This window comes from Pleurodeles waltl, chromosome 8 (genome assembly GCF_031143425.1).
Source record: "Pleurodeles waltl isolate 20211129_DDA chromosome 8, aPleWal1.hap1.20221129, whole genome shotgun sequence".
Lineage (NCBI taxonomy): Eukaryota > Metazoa > Chordata > Amphibia > Caudata > Salamandridae > Pleurodeles > Pleurodeles waltl.
Genome location: NC_090447.1, coordinates 792,938,525 through 792,956,753, shown reverse-complemented (window position 1 = coordinate 792,956,753; position 18,229 = coordinate 792,938,525). Strand labels below are relative to the sequence as shown.

Here is an 18,229-nt window from a genome sequence, read left to right as displayed (position 1 = left end):
TTAAGAGGCTGATCATTACTCTATGTGTCCCATATGCCAGCATGTGTTTTTTCCAGAAAGGCCTTGTGTATGCTAATTAATACCAAGGCACGATCTGCTCCTCCACAGAGTACGTAGACTGACATTTGGACCTACATACAATATTGTCTAAGTCGGGAATCCAGTTTCTTACTGAATTCCCTAATGACCAAACTTAGAGAGAATTATTGGGAGAATTCCTTGATACTAGCCTTACTGTCAGTGACAGCTGGTGGGATTTTAAAACAGAGGGGAGCCTCTCTTGTTTGTTTTAAACATGCAGGAGTGTTTCACTTTAGTAGATTAGTTTAGTTATTATATTGAAAGGCAGTTATTAAAACGACTAATATATTCTTCTAAGTATAGCTATGTGAATCGCATCGTATTAAAAAGCATAAGAGATGCTTTTAAATATGTGTCTTAGGGATGCACACATCCAGAACTGCCATATTTAAAGTGATTTTGTGCATTCTTTTAACATGCAGGAGTGATTCACTTTAGTACATCAGTTCACATCGCTAAACTGAGAGGCATGTATAAACTGTTTCAATAAATGCCTCTCAATATAGTGATATAAGCTGATGTAAAAAAAGCACACGAAGGGAGCATGTTTAAATATTGTAATTATGTCCTTTAACCAGACACTCAGTGCATGCTAAAGCTCAATGTATCTGTTTACAGCTTGCATGTAGCTCGAGGTCACTGAGTCTCATGACTCAGTGACCTCGAGTCACATGCCTAGGCTGCAAGCAACACCCTTTCCCAACATGTCACAGGTGACGAGTTAGGAAAAGGTGGTGCTTGCAGCCTGTGAAATGATTGACAGGCAATCCCAGGAATACAGAGCTTATGCCCTAGACGCCCAGGATTGCTTGCAAATATGACCTACTATGTGTCATGAATGGGAGGTTTCTTCAGACCTCCAAAATGTGCAGCCAGGGCTGGCACTAAGTGAGCCTTAACCTGCTTAGGGATTGTTTTAAAATAGAATAAGTTGTGTTGCACGTGCTCACTAGATCAAGAGTGCCTTTCAGTAGTACCTGGCTGCTTGACTCTCGACTTAGCCAGCACGTGAGGCAGCTAGACACTGAGGGCAGTACCCGTCACGGGCTTACAGCCCTTCTTATAAGAAAAAAACAGCATATGTAGATGTTAATTGCTCTTGACAATTACTAACCACATAACTTAGAAATAAAGGCGGGGATACCCTAGTGCCCTCTAGTGGCAGCTGCAGGTGCTTACTGTGATAAGAAGATAAATAACAGTGCACCAACTCATTTAAAAAGAAATCTTGAAACATGTTTGTCTATGACACCTTAAAGCAACAGAGCTTCACTTTAAAATCACTGCAATTTGGTTTAGAAGGATGCGTTGTCAAGTTATTGAAATCAGAAGAGCCATTTCATGCCTGGATGAACTCTGCGGTCTTGAGATTCAAAATCCACCACAAACAAATCTTCACAGATTTCACCAGTGGTAGGTAGGTATCAATCTCTTCACCTCACATGATCTGTGCTATGGTAGGATAAGGCACTATTGAGATAATTGTTCCGGGGCAGCAAATAATTGGCTGCCACCCTTGATGTCACAGTGTTGATCTATATGTGACCATAATGAAAACTTAATGTATGAATTAATGTTAGTCTAATGTAAATTGGTGCACTCAAAGTCAATAATGAAGATCGTGCACTGTAGATTTAGAAGAAAATGTGGTGTGGTGTAACTTTATTAATTGAATTGTAATAATTGACTAGAGTTTTATAACCATCGTCACATTATTTGAGAGTGTTTACCCTTAAAACGATTACAGTCCCTGTACTGTGCGTATTAATGTTAACGTTGAGAAATGTACTTCCCCATTATATTTGCTTACATGTATTCACAGTTTATTTTGTTTTTGTATGAAGTTTAAATGGGAAAGTATAACTGACAATGTGTGATGCAGAAGTTAAACATGCATAGTACAATGTGAATTAAATGTGAAATTGTAATACTGTGTTAGGTTGTCTTGACTAGACCTGAATTTTCTTTATCATGAGAAACTTTTCCATTTCTGCTAATGTGTAATTTTCACATGAAACATTAGTTTTGAAATAGATATGCTACTGTCTTACTCATAGAAAGTCTGAGAAAACCTTGGAGAAGGCACATGGATAGACTGAAAATGTGAAGACCATCCCAATTCATACATGTTGCAAAAGATGAACAGGAAACCAAGGATTTAAACCTTCCCCGACTGTCTTGGGAATGCACATTATTGTTGCAAGTACCACCGCCAGATGGGAGAAGATGAAACTTTAAGTGGTGTGATCTAAAGAGGGGTTTCCTAACTGAAATTGCAGTATTTACTAGTTCTTTCACTAATTTTAAAGAGCGCAGATGTACTTGAACTTTGAGTACAGACCTTTGAGTTTCTCTTAATTTTTCTCATGCTTTGCTAAGTGTGGCTTAGGCTTACACTTGATTCTTTAAGAAGACTCTTGACCGAGCTTCAGAAATGCTGACAACTTTCCTTTTTATTCCCCTTTCCAAATTACTTTTTTATTTTTTCAAATGTCTTTTTTGTCCAGATTTGCCCCTCACAGTTACCCTTATGTTCTAGTTATTTTTATTTTTGGTGGATCAGGTTTTAGAGAACTTATGCAATCTGTCCTTAATTTACTTTAGCTAGATTCTTTTTCTTGCACTAATGTTTAAGTGAAATGCCCAGCGCTTGTTATCAGAACACCAACTTTTCAGGTGATTTGGATTTCCCATTGTAATGAGAACAAGATGTGGTGTCCTGTTTCAACATGTAGCAATGTTATTTGGTAATTAATGATGCGATGTGCAAAGTTTTAAGGTGATTACTTCAATACTGCAAACAACCTCTGCTCTGGTGCAAATAGCCAGCACTGAGCATAGTAATAAATGGATTTGTTTTAATGGGTGTATTTTACCTCTAATGTTAAACACTTAACGATGTTAGAGATCCTCATAATTGACGATCTAGCTCTATCAATCGCACATTAATCAACTGAATATGAATTTACAAATTGAGAACTCAAAGTGAAGCAATAACAGGGAGTTTATATGGGCAAATATTTAAAATATGTGCTTGACAGTTTTGCAAGATCCAGATAAAAGCTCTTACTTCCAAACACAATTTATTGGGGTTTTTTTTAAATAAGGATATTAATATTTTCTAGGAAAATAGAAGTCTTCAAATTTTGTTCTGTCAAAAAATGTATACACTTGTTTAAACTCCTTCTAGTCTCCAGTTCGTTTTTTTTTTTTAAACATTGCAGCGTGCCTTGTCCAACTACCATCTGCATTTCATTAATCTGTACAAAGTCTGAAATGTTTTCATTTTATAAAAATGAGCTGAATCACTACTGTTTTTGTTCATCCCCAACCACTGCTTGTGGCATTTCTCATTCTGGAAACATTTATATTTTGTGTACCATACAAGTGAATATGGAAGAACTGGCAAGTTTGAAAAGCTACTTTGGAGTGGCTCAAGGATGATTGATGTACGACTGACTAAGAAAAGTGAAGGAAAATGTAACATTATTATTTGCATGGGTTGTTTCTATGCATTTTCAAGTATTTCGGTATTTACATGTACTCTAAAGTTATTAATGCGTATCATTTTTATAGCGTAACAGAAGTGCATACTATACATTTATTCCCCTCATAAGATCCTAAATGTATTAGGTCAGGTGAGCAGTCATAGCAAAGGCCATACAAGGGAAAGTTCTTGACATGCCAGCTGTTCCTGTTCTTCTTTGCAGCTCCAAACCATAGCAGATAGTTGTGGCTCATAAAGAGCAATTTAATTGGCTGTGGCTGTGAATCGCTATGATTCTGTAAAAATAAGTGCATTAGGTAAAGATAGTCTGATATCCTGATAAGCTTGCAGTTCCTCTGCCTAATATAGTGGTGGAAGAACTACCATGTTTCTGGCGGCAGAGCCTCAACTGTCTCTGCTATTTGAAACTTTGAATGGTATGAGATGCGTGCTTAAGAAGATCCACCCTATTTAGGGTAGGACTTCAGACATATATTTTTGTGCCTGTGTGGTGCAACTCACTCTTTCAATTCTTCCCTGCTCCTCCAAATCATGGCATAATGATGTGGCTATATGGAGAGCAAATGAATTGAAATTAATTATTATATTTCACTGGCTCCAAAAACATGGAACGATGTGCCTCTACACATCGGATCCTCCTCTTCACTTCTTGAACTCCTCAATAAGCTGAAGATGTAGCTTTTCGAGTATTCCCACTAAGCCCTAGGTTTGCCTAGACTCACACCTGCTCAGCACCTCCTGGTTGATGGTGCGCTCTACAAATCTGCATAATATAATATAATTTAAAGATTGGTGGACCTGGAGAATGTATTTAAATTAGCAGGTGTGCCATTCCTCCAGAATTGTGGCTCCTACTAATTTTGAGGTGGCAGAACTACAGTGTTTCTGATGGCAGCACCTCAGCTCTCTCTTCTATTGAAAATCTTGGAAAATTAAAATGTCCACCATGCACCCACTGGTGGCAATGTAGTAGAAGGTCTGCTCTAGGAAAGGACTTCTGATGCTTGTTTTTCACTCTGGGGCAGGACTTCAGATGCCTGTTTTTCTGACTAGGTCCATCATGCAACCAACTCATTCGCTTCTTCCTTGCATGTCCAAACCATAACATATTTATATGCCTCTGTTGAAAGCAAATCATTCAGCTGCAATTTCTGTACTTCACTAAGGCTTCAATTGCAAGAGACATGCAAATTGTGGCATCTGTACAAACCTGTGTTTAAGTTTGACAATAACGAGTGGGTCAGCATTTTCCAACCCCATCAGAGTTTTACCCAGATAAATATTGGAAGGTGAAACTGGGTGAAAAGACTTTGCAAACTCCAGTAAATCTTAGTGCAGAATGCAACACAGTCTACATGTTTGCCCCACTTGCAATGGAGAACATTTGCAATATATGCTATTTTTTGCGCCCGTACAAATTCCAAACACAAGGTGTCATTTTTAAATTGTGTAATACAAAGTACCTATTACTTTAAAGTACCAAAGTAAAGATGAAAGAGTCTTACTGAATGGAAGATCCACCTTAAATTGAGGTTCTGAAATTTTTTCAAACTTTTATTTCTCCCACTTTATAGAGAGGTGAGCGAGCTACTATCTTTCTGCCATTGGACACGTTTATCTATCACAGCAATTTTAAAGGTGGAGATTAAATCCTTCTGTTAGTTGATAGGAAAAGAAATTAATGCAATATACAATTCTCTCCTGGCTTGTCTCACAATGAAAGATATTGATCTATTCTTTATTAGATTGATGATTTTCTTGCAATTGGGAAAACTTGTATTTTCCTAAGAGAAATGTATGCAGAGCTACAAAGACATATTTTAGGTCAGTCAGAATTCTCAACACATAATGCCCAACTGTGTACGTTAAGATCAATAGCCCAATGCAATTTCTTTAAATTTTGCTGTTCCACAAGAAAAATAATTGCCCCTGTGGAGAAGATTTTGTACCACATTTTCATAAAATATTAAAGCTATCCCTTTTCCTTTCTCACCTGGTAACAAATAAATATCAGCATTTTGCTGGTGCTTATTTCTGCACATTTATTGGGTTATAATATGTGCATTCATTTTATGAGTCCCACAAATGTTTTTCTTGGTGGGAGTTAACAACCTTATGTATGGCCTTCCACTTTTAGAAGCTAATCCACCCCAAACCATTTCTTTCTTACAAGGAGGCATATTTTCCTACATTAATAATCAGATCTGGATGCTAAAATTTTAATTCCACAGAGAAATAGATGTTTTAAATGTAACTAGAGACATCTTTTGCTGCCTGCCAGATACTATGTCTTCAAAAACAAAAAAAATAGAGAGAGGGGTTAGGTCAGTCTCCTTCAGTCATTTCTTTTTTAATGAGTCGTCCGCAATTTGGATTAGACAGTGGTCAGTATCACTCATGACACATGGGGAATTTCCACTTTTGTGTTGGAATCCCCAAGGAAAAGAGTTCTTCACCCAAGATAGCCTCACTGTCTGTTCACTCCAACCCTCCATGGCCATCTGCCTCTCCTTGCAGTACCCTTGACTGACTAGCATCATCAGACTTCGGTATAGGTTCACATGGTGGTGCTTGTGTGGGTACAGTAGGCCCTGACATCAGAAAGACCACTTTCCCTGCAGGTGGTGTAACCCCAGGCTGATGCATGCAAAGTAGCTCATTCAGTTTCTGGTACCATCTCTCCATGTTCATGGCCAGATACTTACTGTGAGTGTATAGAGTGATAAGATGCTGATCCTTGACACAAATGCACTTGGTTGTTCTCAGACAAGGTGTTTTCAGTGTGATGATGAACTTTAGCTGATGCCCATCCTAGGGAGCAGTAGGCACATCACAGGACAGCTAACCCTCACCATGGTCTCAGTTTCTGACTTTACATGTTGTGCCTTTTGGTCTATAGGATAGGCAGAAATCCATGCTCTCATCATGTTCAACTTTCTGTTAGTAGCGTTTGATATCAAGCAGCATCCATCTTGTACAGGCTTCATCCATTTTCTCCAATTATTTACACTCTCAACTGCATGGATCACCAGCTACTTAAGGGTGAAGGAGCTTAAGCTCCTTCACCCAAGATATGATAAAGATGAAGAAGCATCTTGAAGCTTTTTACTATACGTGCAGTTCATTTAGAGGCTCAAGCCCTCTCTACTTCAGAACCTAGGATGTTTAGGGGTCACCAGTTCAAATAGGCCAGGCGTGAGCATTCACAGCCCCAGCCTTTCCTGTAAGCAAATCAAAATTTCCAGCAATATCTCTTTTTGATCACCAGATTAATGATCATTATGACTTCTTCATGGAAGTTATTGCAGTGGAGATCAGAAACAGGGCATGTAAAATTAAAGCATTTAAGGCGCAAGTAGATATCTCTGCATGAAACTATTACAGACACAAGAAGAACTGGTCAACAGTTCTCAGCTTGGTAAATACAGTCAGATACCATATCATGATACTAGAATGGGATGATAAACTACACAAAAATACAAACCTGAGCCCTCCCTTCAGTGAACAATCCACTGAAACATTTATTTAAAAAAGGACTTGTATAGAACGGTTTCACCAATGGGTCAAGCATTACAGATTTCTCAAGTGCATCTATCGGAGAGTAAAGGTGATCTCATATCTTTTCAGAAGTGGTTCAGAGATAGGAAACGAGGTCCAGCAGTGCGAAAATGGAGAAGAATATTTTGCATTTGTTACAGCCATGTGATCCCTGATGTAAGGAGAGACAAAACCTTCTATAGACCATAGCTATTTGGAAAAGGAAACAATTTACGTAAAACAACCTGTTTTACTTACGTGCAAAATGACTATAAACTGTTGAGGGAGATAAACTGAGCAACCCTCAAGAGAACAAATGAGAGAGGCAACAGGATGTTAAGTAGTGCCAGAGTGCTGCAAGCATAGAGCACATATTCACTTCTCATTCTTCTTTTTCCATTCGAGAATGGAGCAGTGACAAAAAAATTAAAGCTGCCTGGTACCACACAGTATCATTGCAAGGAACCTTTTAATGAGTAAAAGGATCTTCAGCCTATACTATCTTATATAAATAACATAGAAAGCAAAAAATAGCAGCAAATTACAACAACAGAATGAGTGAATATTAAACTTTTTCACTTTTTGGATTAAAAAAGTTGAAATTATTTTTAAGTCCCCTCTCAGAATGGTTCTTTGTCACTTTTTTTGACAAAAATGATGAATTTGCAATTTTTTGCTTTTTGGATGAAAAAAGTTGACAATTTTTCTAAGTCCCCACTCAGAACAGGTCTTTGTCGCTTTTTTTAAAAAACTGATGGCTTTGCACTTTTTCACTATTTGGATCAAAAAAGTTGGTATTTTCATCCAAAAAGTCAAAATGTCCATTGTGACATGGGAACTGGCAAAAATGCTAACTTAGACAAAAGTTAAATTCTTTTCTAAGTCCCATCTCAGAATGAGATGAGACTTAGACAAAAATTCAACTTTTGAAAAAAGTCACAAGTTCTTCGAAGTCCCCACTCAGAAAGTGAATTTCTCACTTTTTTAAAGAAAAAAATGATTTAGCACTTTTTCACTTTTTAAATGAAAAAAGTGACATTTTTTTTAAGTCCCCACTCAGAATTAGTCTTTGTCACTTTTTTGACAAAAATAATGAGTTTGCACTTTTTCACTTTTTGGATGAAAAAAGTTGAATTTTTTTTTTTAAGTCCCCACTCAGAATGGAATTTGTCTGTTTTTTGACAAAAATAATGAATTTGCACTTTTTCACTTTTTGGATGAAAAAAGTTGAAATTTTTTCTAAGTCTCCACTCAGAATGGAACTTTGTCTTTTTTTTTTACGAAAAAGATTACTTTGCACTTTTTCCTTTTTTGGATGAAAAAAGTTGAACATTTTTCTAAGTGCCCACTCAGAATGGGACTTTGTCACCTTTTTGAAGAAAACTATGAATTTGCACTTTTTCACTATTTGGATCAAAAAAGTTGATCTTTTCATCCAAAAAATCTAAATGTCCCGTTCTGACATGGGAACTCAGAAAGGGAATTTCTCACTTTTTTGGAGAAATATTGATTTTTTACTATTTTCACTTTTTGGATGAAAAAAGTTGAAAGTTTTTCTAAGTCCCCACTCAGAATGGTGTTTGTCACTTTTTTGAAAAAAATTATGAATTTGCACTTTTTCACTTTTTGGATGAAAAAAAGTTGAAATGTTTTCTAAGTCTGCACTCATGTGAGCAATAATACACACATTTGAAATTGTGCCTACTTGAGTGACCACCAATGTTCACAAAGTGTACCTATTAACAGGTCTACTGATACTGCTAAATAAGAAGGTGCAGTGTGATCACTTTGCATTAAAAATAGATCCCCCCGATATATTAGGTGTTTAACTGAGATTTCAAGGTAACCATAATTAATGTATATGCCAGGTCTGTTCCACGGGGATCAGAGTCTGAATATATGGGCACCCTGCATTCTTCCACTAAATTAGTGGTTGCAGGGGATATGAATTGCACATTTAAACCCTCCTGTTTATGTAGTGATCTAACGGCAGAAGAGGATGAACATTGGGGCATTCCACAATTGATGAATGAGCAACAGAGTCCTCGTTCCCGTGTTGCCTTACAGCTGACATCTCTGTGCTTTAAGTATGGATGTAGGGCTTGTAATGGTCCTTTGCGTTCTGACCCAAGTATCACCCCTACTTTCAACAGTGGTCAGTCTTTTAGTGGTATTGACTACTTCTTAGTGGTTGTCAAGTTGTGGCCATTATTAGAGGACATGAAGGTGGATTTTTGCCACAATAGTGATCACAGTCCTCTGCTTCTTACTTTGCATAGTGGCATATTCAGGAAATCGCAGAATATCCATCATACAGTGGTCCCAGAGCCACTTTTGGATAACAGTTATATTCGTGTCAGCTGGCCAAAAGTGATGTCTAATTCTTATTTAAGGAGATTTACAAACTGTTTGTTGACGCCATGGCTAATTATGAGGAGCTTGAGGTTAGTAATATTCCAATCCTCAGCATTCACAAGAAAATTATATATGAACTACAGAATATCTTGTATAGGAAGACCACTACCAAGCAACTTGCTGAAACCCATAAAGCTAGGGAGTGGTTCAATAAGGACTGTTCTAAGGCCAAACTAGCATTAACATTATCAGCTATTATGTCTTGTTCACAGAGGGCGATTAGAACAGCTAGACTTGCATATAATAAGACCATAGCACAGGCAAAGAAAAGCTGGGAAGACACAATCTGGCCGAATCTGCTCCATGCAACCCAACTTAATGACAATGTGACTTTCTGGAAGTTATTGTCCAACAGATACAGAGGGGGCAAGAGTACAATTCGTACTCATAGTCAACCAGAAAGTTAGGTGGATCATTTTTCTAATCTTTATGCTCCACCATGCACATCTTCAACTTATGAATCTCCCCACCCCCCGCAATTGGTTAAAACGTGTTTTTCGCCGGACGATCCAGGAATAGGGGTTTCTAACTATGATGATCACATTGTTTTTACCTTGGGGTAAACTACTGCTGCAATTAACTCTTCAAAATTATCTAAAGCCCCTAGGCCCTGATCAGATACTAGGAGATCTATAAAAATCTGAGCAAGCAATTTGGTCCTGTTACATAAATATGATTTTTAATGCTATAGCGGCTGGGTGCCCAATAGCTAGTACTTGGAAATGGGCCAAAATAATTCCCATTTATAAAAAGGGTGTTGAGAGCTCCCCTGTCAACTATAGACCCTTATTGATAATCTTCAAAAAGCTTCGCTAAACAGCTTTTGGATAGGCTGTTGGATTGGTTTGAAGGCCAGCATGTGTTATCTCCACTCCAGGCAGGCTTTTGCCCTAAAATTAGTAGGGTGGACCAAGTTTTCAGGCTAACTCTCCTACACTGGAAATATGTAGTTCTTGCTAAACAAAATTTATATTTTGCCTTTGTGAATCTTCGGTCTGCTTTTGACATGGTCCCCAGAGAAAAATTATGGGGTGTACTACATAAAATAGGTATTCCTGTCAATATAATCTATCTACTACAGCGATTACACAAGGACACATATGCCCAGGTGAGATGGGGTGATCAAGGAGAAGTAACAGATCATATTGCCATTCAGCAAGGGGTTCGTCAAGGATGTGTCTTGGCACCAGCACTATTCACTTTATTTATAAATGAGGTGGTACAAGCTGTGTCCCTTTGCCAAAATGATGCCCCCTCCTTAAATGTGCAGAAACTTACTATATTACTCTTTGTAGATGACCCCCTCCTCATCTCTAAGACTCCAATGGGTCTCCAGATCCTTGTTAAAAGGTTTACAACATTCTGTGTAGACCATGGTTCAGAATTAAATGTTAGCAAAACCAAATTAACGGTGTTTAGCTCAGGACCAGGGAGGAGATGCTCCATTACCTTAGATGGGGTGCCCTTAAACAAAGTCAGTTCGATAGACTATTTGGGTGTGAGGATTTAAAATAATCTACATTGGGAGGACCAGTTTAATAAAAGTGTGTCTCTTCTTCAGCACAGATCAGGTGCCATTTTGTGCTTTTATAAAAGTACTGCCATTAAAGACTTTTCACCGGCTATCAAGATCTATTTGGCAAAAGCTCAAAGTGCTGCTGCCTATGGTGCTGAGGTGTGGGGCTTTTGTGAAACTACCAAATTGTCTGTGGGTGAAAATAGTTTCGTCAGAGCACTACTTGCGTGCCCACGTAGTATACCCTTGATCCCGTTTTTAAAAAAAATCTTGGTTTTAATCGTATTTCTGACATGGTAGCCCTGAGACCTTTACTCTTTTGTATAAGGATTTGTACCACCCCAGAGCTTAATATTTACAGAAATTCTCTTCTTGATATTTTAAAAAGACCAAATGCAGCCTCCATCCCATGGCTCAGGCATGTGTCAAATTGGTTTCGTACTTTGGGACATGAGAATTACTGGGAGAGTCCACAGAATCTAGAGAAGGCCCAGAAACAATCCTTGAAATCAGTCTGCTGGTCCTATGTTAGAAACAATGATCTTCTCTGTACATCCTATGGACGATTGACTAATCAAATTCTTTATGTGGGTCCCCAGTACAATTATTTAGATTTTATTCCCGACTCCTTGGGATAGAGTCTGTATGCCCGTTTTTGTTTCGGGTGTTTACCGCTACTGTCTTTTACTGGTAGTTGGAGGCTACCGTTAGTATCTAACTTATGCTCTGGTTGTAATGCTGCACCCGAAACTGTTGAACATTTTATGTTCTTATGCCCAGTGTATGACTTTCCTTGACGTAAGTTGATCCGTCCAGTTTGCCTGAATTTGGGCATAAGACAATTTGCAATCGCTCAAAGGATTCTGAAGAGCGACACTTCGACTGTTCTGATTCATGCAGTTAGCAAGTTCCGTGTGGATGCATTGCATATACGTACTTGTCTTTTAAAACACATTAATTAGTAAATATGCATGCTACAGAGCAAGAAATTAGAGATTTATATTTTTACTGTTAATATTGAATGGCGTTGTTTAATTGTTCTCATTTTATTTTTAATCTAATTTGTAATCTATGGAGTACTGTGGTTTTATTGCTTTGATGGTTTTTATGACCAAATAAAACTTGTGTTAATAATAAAACCTATTAACAGCTTATTAATGTAAAACTTTGAGCTCATGAATGTAGTTTATGTCATATTAATGGTCATGTATTTTGTTTTTGCTTTATTAATTAGAGGCCTTAATTTAGCGAGGTCTTGGGCCTAAATGCACAGCCTCATGTCAAGTTGCTTTTCTAGGGAATTATAAAATGGCTGCTTAGCTAATTAAATTGTGATTTTCAATTGCATGGACTGAATGTTAGTAACTTGAATTCTTTCCCATGAGAACTGCTTGTTAGAATACGTTGTACTAGCTAGGGATACATTGTATAACTTAGTGTGTGTAAAGACGACCTTCCCAGGAGCAGACAGTGGATGCACTGACTGGAGTATAAGCTGATAACAAATTTGTTACCTGATGAGCCCAACGACGAGAAAAGAAGAGGAACCAATCATTGACATGTGAACAGTGATCTAGTAAATTCTTAGATTTGGGGATCTACTTTCATTGGACTAAAAGTAAACGTATGATTCTTTGATCAATTGCAACGTGGAAAGTAGTTTTAGGAAATCCAACTTAGCCAGACTGTACGGAGAGGAGATACCCCATTAGCCCAATTCTTTGGAACTGCCCAGAGAGGCCATTTTCTGATTATTCTTTTCTGAACTGCATGAAGAGACTTTACTTTCCTGAACTTTAATGCTGAATCCTCATGCCTTGCTGACCGAACAGATGTCCAAGTGACGAAGACTCTCACAGCTTTCTGAACCATACTGAGGCAAGGTATGAGATGATGTTACTGATTTTTATGTATAGTTGCTTTTGTCCCTAGGTACCAACTGCTAATTTTGATAGAGCCATAGTTAGATGTTTTTCCAAATTTGAGTTGACTAAATTGTTTTACATGGAGTCCAAACATGCTATTCTGAAGGTTAGTTAGGTTACTCACTGATGATGCTCACTACATGTATTAACAGTTGATGTCTTTTCTTTGCTCAATTTAAATGTATGCCATTTCTTTTGCACAGTTGTTCGTGCTACTGATATGTACTGTAACTTTAGAATATGTAGTGGTCCAAGCCTTGATTAAATTGCGATTCTTTAGGAGATTTCGTCAGCCAGTATTGTTTCAGTATGCTTATCATTTGATTTTGAGACTAGGTTACGTGATATTAGCATTGTTAACATAGGGAAATAAACATTCTAACTTTTACATAAAGGTGTGGTTATTCATGGTCCAGAGGTCATGGTGCATAGCAATTACTGACTCTTAAGATTATTGATGGTATTGATTGTCATTGCTATTGATTTGTATTGGTACTGAGCCTTATGGTGGGAACTAATCTAAGTGCAATCAATCAAAAGGTCCATCGAACCTCTAACGCGTCCCCTTATAAACTAATGATAAATAACCAAATAAGGTCAGATGTGCTAACAGAGAATACGAGATGGAGCCTGAATCATTCCCAGTAATGATTCCTTTATACAATTTTTTTTTGAGGAGGCTACTTTGACTGGAATTTCAAGCGCTGTTTTGAATAAAATCATTGCCACTGTGGGTATCAGCTATGCATCAGTGCCTATGATCATTTTTACAAAGAGACTGGTATAGGTTCCCTAGTGATACTTTGATAGTTCCTCCGTTTCATTGGACATTTTGGGGGTCATTACAACATTGGCGGTAAAAGCCGCCAACCGCCGTGCAGAAGACCACCAATACACCACCGCGGAAATCCGCCACAGCTATTATGACCCACATCTCGGAATCTGCCGAAATTCAGACACCCACACAAGTCTGCCACACCAAAGGTCAGTGATAAACTGGCGAAAACAAAACCTCCACCATCACGCCAACAGAAATACGCCCATGCTATCACGACCCACGAATCCACGCAGCAGTCTTTCAACCGTGGTATTCCATTGGCGGTACACACTGCCGCGCTCAAAATACACACACATCTCCAAAACACCTCCACATTGGACAATTCGAAATACACAAACCTGATGCACATATGAACACCACTCCCACACACCCAATACAATATAAAACACACACCCACAACACCCACAAACCCTTACGACCAATATTTTTTGACAAAGGCCAGAGAGACTGCACAGCATAGACAACCCCACCACACAGAGGCACACAACACGATCACCCACACAACATCCACGCACAAAACACCACACACCAATACACATCACCACACTCATCACCACATACACCACCCCACACATCACCTACACCACCCCATGGCACGGCAAAGACACACCAGGTTCTCCGAGGAGGAGCTCAGGGTCATGGTGGAGGAAATCGTACGGTAGAGCCACAGCTATTTGGATAACAGGTGCAGCACACCTCAATTGCAAGGAAGATGGAGCTATGGCGAAGAATAGTCGACAGGGTCAACGCAGTGGGACAACACCCAAGAAATCAGGAGGACATCAGGAAGAGGTGGAACAACCTACGGGGGAAGGTGCGTTCCGTGGTCTCAAGACACAACATCGCGGTACAGCGGACTGGCGGCGGACACCCACTTCCTCCCCCACAACTAACAACATGGGAGTAGCAGGTCTTGACTACTATGCATCCTGAGGGCCTCGGAGGAGTCGGTGGAGGAATGGACTCTGGTAAGTCAAATCTTAACTATCATATCCCCCACCCTACTTGCATGCTATCACAGACCCCCACCCTCACCCCCTCCCCTATCACTCCAACTCCTCACTAATGTACTAATAACACAAACCACACATCCCAACACCAAGCCCTGCATGACACAACAAAGCATGGACACCCATCACTAAAGCATGCCCACTGCACATACCCATAACACCCCCCCAACAATCATCACACAAGCCCCCACACAGGAATGCTAGCACTGGGGTACGCGCTCACCCACCCATTGCACACCATGACACACACAGATGCAATAATCATGCTTTTACACCCCTGCATGACCACTACCCAACGTCACCAGACAGGAGGGTCCAGACATCTCCACCCCACCCACAGAAGAGGCCCACAGTTATGACAGCAGCTCTGGCCAACTGGCTCCAGATGACCAGCCCGGACCATCGTGGGCCTCGGGACAGTCGGTTTCCCTCGCACAGGCACAGCCCAACACAGACCTTCCACCCTCTGGAAACACCAGCACAGCACCCACCCAGCGGGCGCATACCTCCGTACCCAGGACACGTCAATAAGCTGTGTGTCCACCACTACAGGGAACCCAGGATAAGCCACCACCCCAACAACAGGGACCTGGGGGCAGTGGTAGTGGGCACACGGTCCAGGGGACGGAGGCACAGGAACACAGGGGAACTGGGAGGGCTGCTGTGTGACAGGGGGCAGACAGGCCAAGGGAACCCACTCTCCACGAGGCCCTCTCCTCCATCATGGGAGCATACCACCACTCCTAGGAGACGATGGCTACGGCACTGGCCAAGTTTCAGGAGACCCAGCGCCTGCAGGAGGAACAGTATTTGGGGTTCAGGGAGGATCTCAGAACCATCAGCTCCGCCCTGGGCACCATCGTAGGGGTGCTGAAGGACATACTGAACATCATGAGGGACACCGTGGCACTGCAAGGGGCCCCTGACACTAGCATGGACGATGAACTGCCCACCAACTCCGCCGGCGCTAGTGGACAGGACGCCCCTCCACAGGACCACCACACCAGCACCCCACCCCCTGCAGACGGAGAACCACCCCGCAAGCGGTCCCTGAGATCCAGGAACAGGACAGAGCACGATGGCAAGACCCCCGCCAAGAAATGAGACCACCCTGATTGTCATCCCACTGTCCCACTTTGTAACCCTGTCCATATTGGAACTGCTCCAGCTCCACTTCCTATGCCCATATGGGCAGTGCACCTGTGAGACTAAGAGACTGGACTCTGCCATGGACATTCCTCCATCATCACCCCTCACCATTTCACCACTCCCTCCAATATTTAGCACTTCAATAAACACCCTTGAAGCACAAAACAATCTGGAGTCAGTCTGTGATTTTGAAAATGTGTATTAGCTATGACAGTGATAAAATCCGTTCTCAAATGTCATGTCAACATACCTATGTAACACATCACAAGTCCATGAAGAATGCAAGCAGATGACACACGTTGGTAACCACACCTGTGAAACCGTAATGGAAATGTACAACTCAGTTACCAAATACTGCTTGAAAATGACAGACAGGATAGAGGTAGAGGTGTGAAAGTTCTTGTAGTAGGCAAGAAAGTGTTCTCACCTGTGTGTCACTGGAAATATTGCTGGATGACTGAGTCCCTGTTGTCAATGTCTTCTTCCTCTGCTTCTTCCTCATCACTGTCTACAGGCTCCACAGATGCCACAACACCATCATCTGGACCAGTCTCCTGCAGAAAAGGCACCTGGCGTCGTAAAGCTAGATTGTGAAGCATACAGCAGGCGATGAAGATCTGGAACACCTTGCTTGGTGAGTAGAATAGGGAACCACCTGTCATATGGAGGCACCTGAACCTGGCCTTCAGGAAGCCGAAGGTGCGTTCAATCACCCTCCTAGTCCGCCCATGTGCCTCATTGTAGCGTTCCTCTGCCCTGGTCCTGGGATTCCTCACTGGGGTCAGTAGCCATGACAGGTTGGGGTAACCAGAATCTCCTAATAGCCACACCCGGTGCATCTGGAGTTGACCCATCACATAAGGGATGCTGCTATTCCGCAGGATCTAGGCGTCATGCACTGAGCCAGGGAACATAGCATTTACCTGGGAGATGTACTGGTCTGCCAAACATACCATCTGTACATTCATGGAATGATAACTCTTCCTGTTCCTGTACACCTGTTCACTCCTGTGGGGGGGGGGCAAAGCCACATGGGTCCCGTCAATGGCACTTATGATGTTAGGGATATGTCCAAGGGCATAGAGCACCTTCAACAGTAGCCAAATCCTCCACCTGAGGGAAAACGATGTAGCTCCTCATGTGTTTCAGGAGGAGAGACAACACTCTGGACAACACGTTGGAAAACATAGGCTGGGACATCCCTGATACCATGGCCACTGTTGTTTGAAATGACCCACTTGCTAGGAAATGGAGCACTGATAGCACCTGCACTTGAGGGGGGATCCCTGTGGGATGGCGGATTGCTGACATCAGGTCAGGCTCCAACTGAGTACACAGTTCCTGGATTGTGGCACGGTCAAATCTGTAGGTGAGGATTAAATGTCACTCCTCCATTGTCAACAGGTCCACCAGCGGTCGGTACACCGGAGGATTCCGCCATCTCCTCACATGTCCCAGCTGACGGTGCCTAGGAAGGACAACAGCGACCACAGAGTCAAGCAACTCAGAGGTGTGTACCCACAGCTACACAGTACACGAAACATAATCCAAAAAATTGTCTGTATGTGTGTTGAGTCCAGGCCTAGGTATGTGTGACGCAGTTGAAAATGAAGCCATGTGGGCCCCTGAAATGGCGGCTGCCTGACCTCTAAACTGGGACAATTGGATGTGAGGTAACTGCACTGGCGTTGTACACCGTCGCGGTAGGCGGTCGAAGACCACTGCACAACGCTGCATTGGTTAACATGGACCCCTATGGGTTCCAGGAGCCAATGATGAAGTGCGCCGGTGGTGATGATGCACACCGCCGCGGACGTCACTGCCGCGGACGTCACCGCCATTTTCTATCTGTTGAATCACTCGATACCTGATCTTCGACAGTAGAGGAACTATACTGCAAGTGCTGCTGTGACCTCGGTTTGGAAGAGACAATGGCTCGTGCATCTGGGAAAAGGGCCCCTGCCTTCACTGCACAGGAGTTGGAGAAGCTCGTGGACGGGGTCCTCCCCCAGTACACGCTACTCTACGGTCCTCCAGGCCAACAGGTGAGTACACAGGGAGCAAGTTGTATGGGCTATGCCTGGGAGGAGAGGGCTGGTTGTAAGAAGGAAGGGGGCAGAGTTCTGCGAGCATGAAGGACTGTGAATGCATGTGCCACATGGCAAGGGTAGGGATGTGGGCCACTCACTTCGACGGTGCAGTTGGTAATGACTTCTTTTCTTCCCCTTTTACATGTCATGTAGGTCAGCG

General features: G+C 41.4%; 1 protein-coding gene across 12 annotated transcripts in view; it reads left to right on the top strand.

Moving 5' to 3' along the window:
- Nucleotides 1-18,229, top strand: part of HTR1F (5-hydroxytryptamine receptor 1F) — a 2,610,837-nt gene that overhangs the window by 901,108 nt on the left and 1,691,500 nt on the right. The window contains exon 4 of one of the 12 annotated variants that reach the window (XM_069205048.1): nt 1,381-1,498. The exons of the other annotated variants lie outside the window; for them this stretch is intronic. The gene's annotated coding sequence lies outside the window, so the exon portion shown is untranslated. The remainder of the gene's footprint in view (nt 1-1,380; nt 1,499-18,229) is intronic. 12 annotated transcript variants of the gene reach the window in all.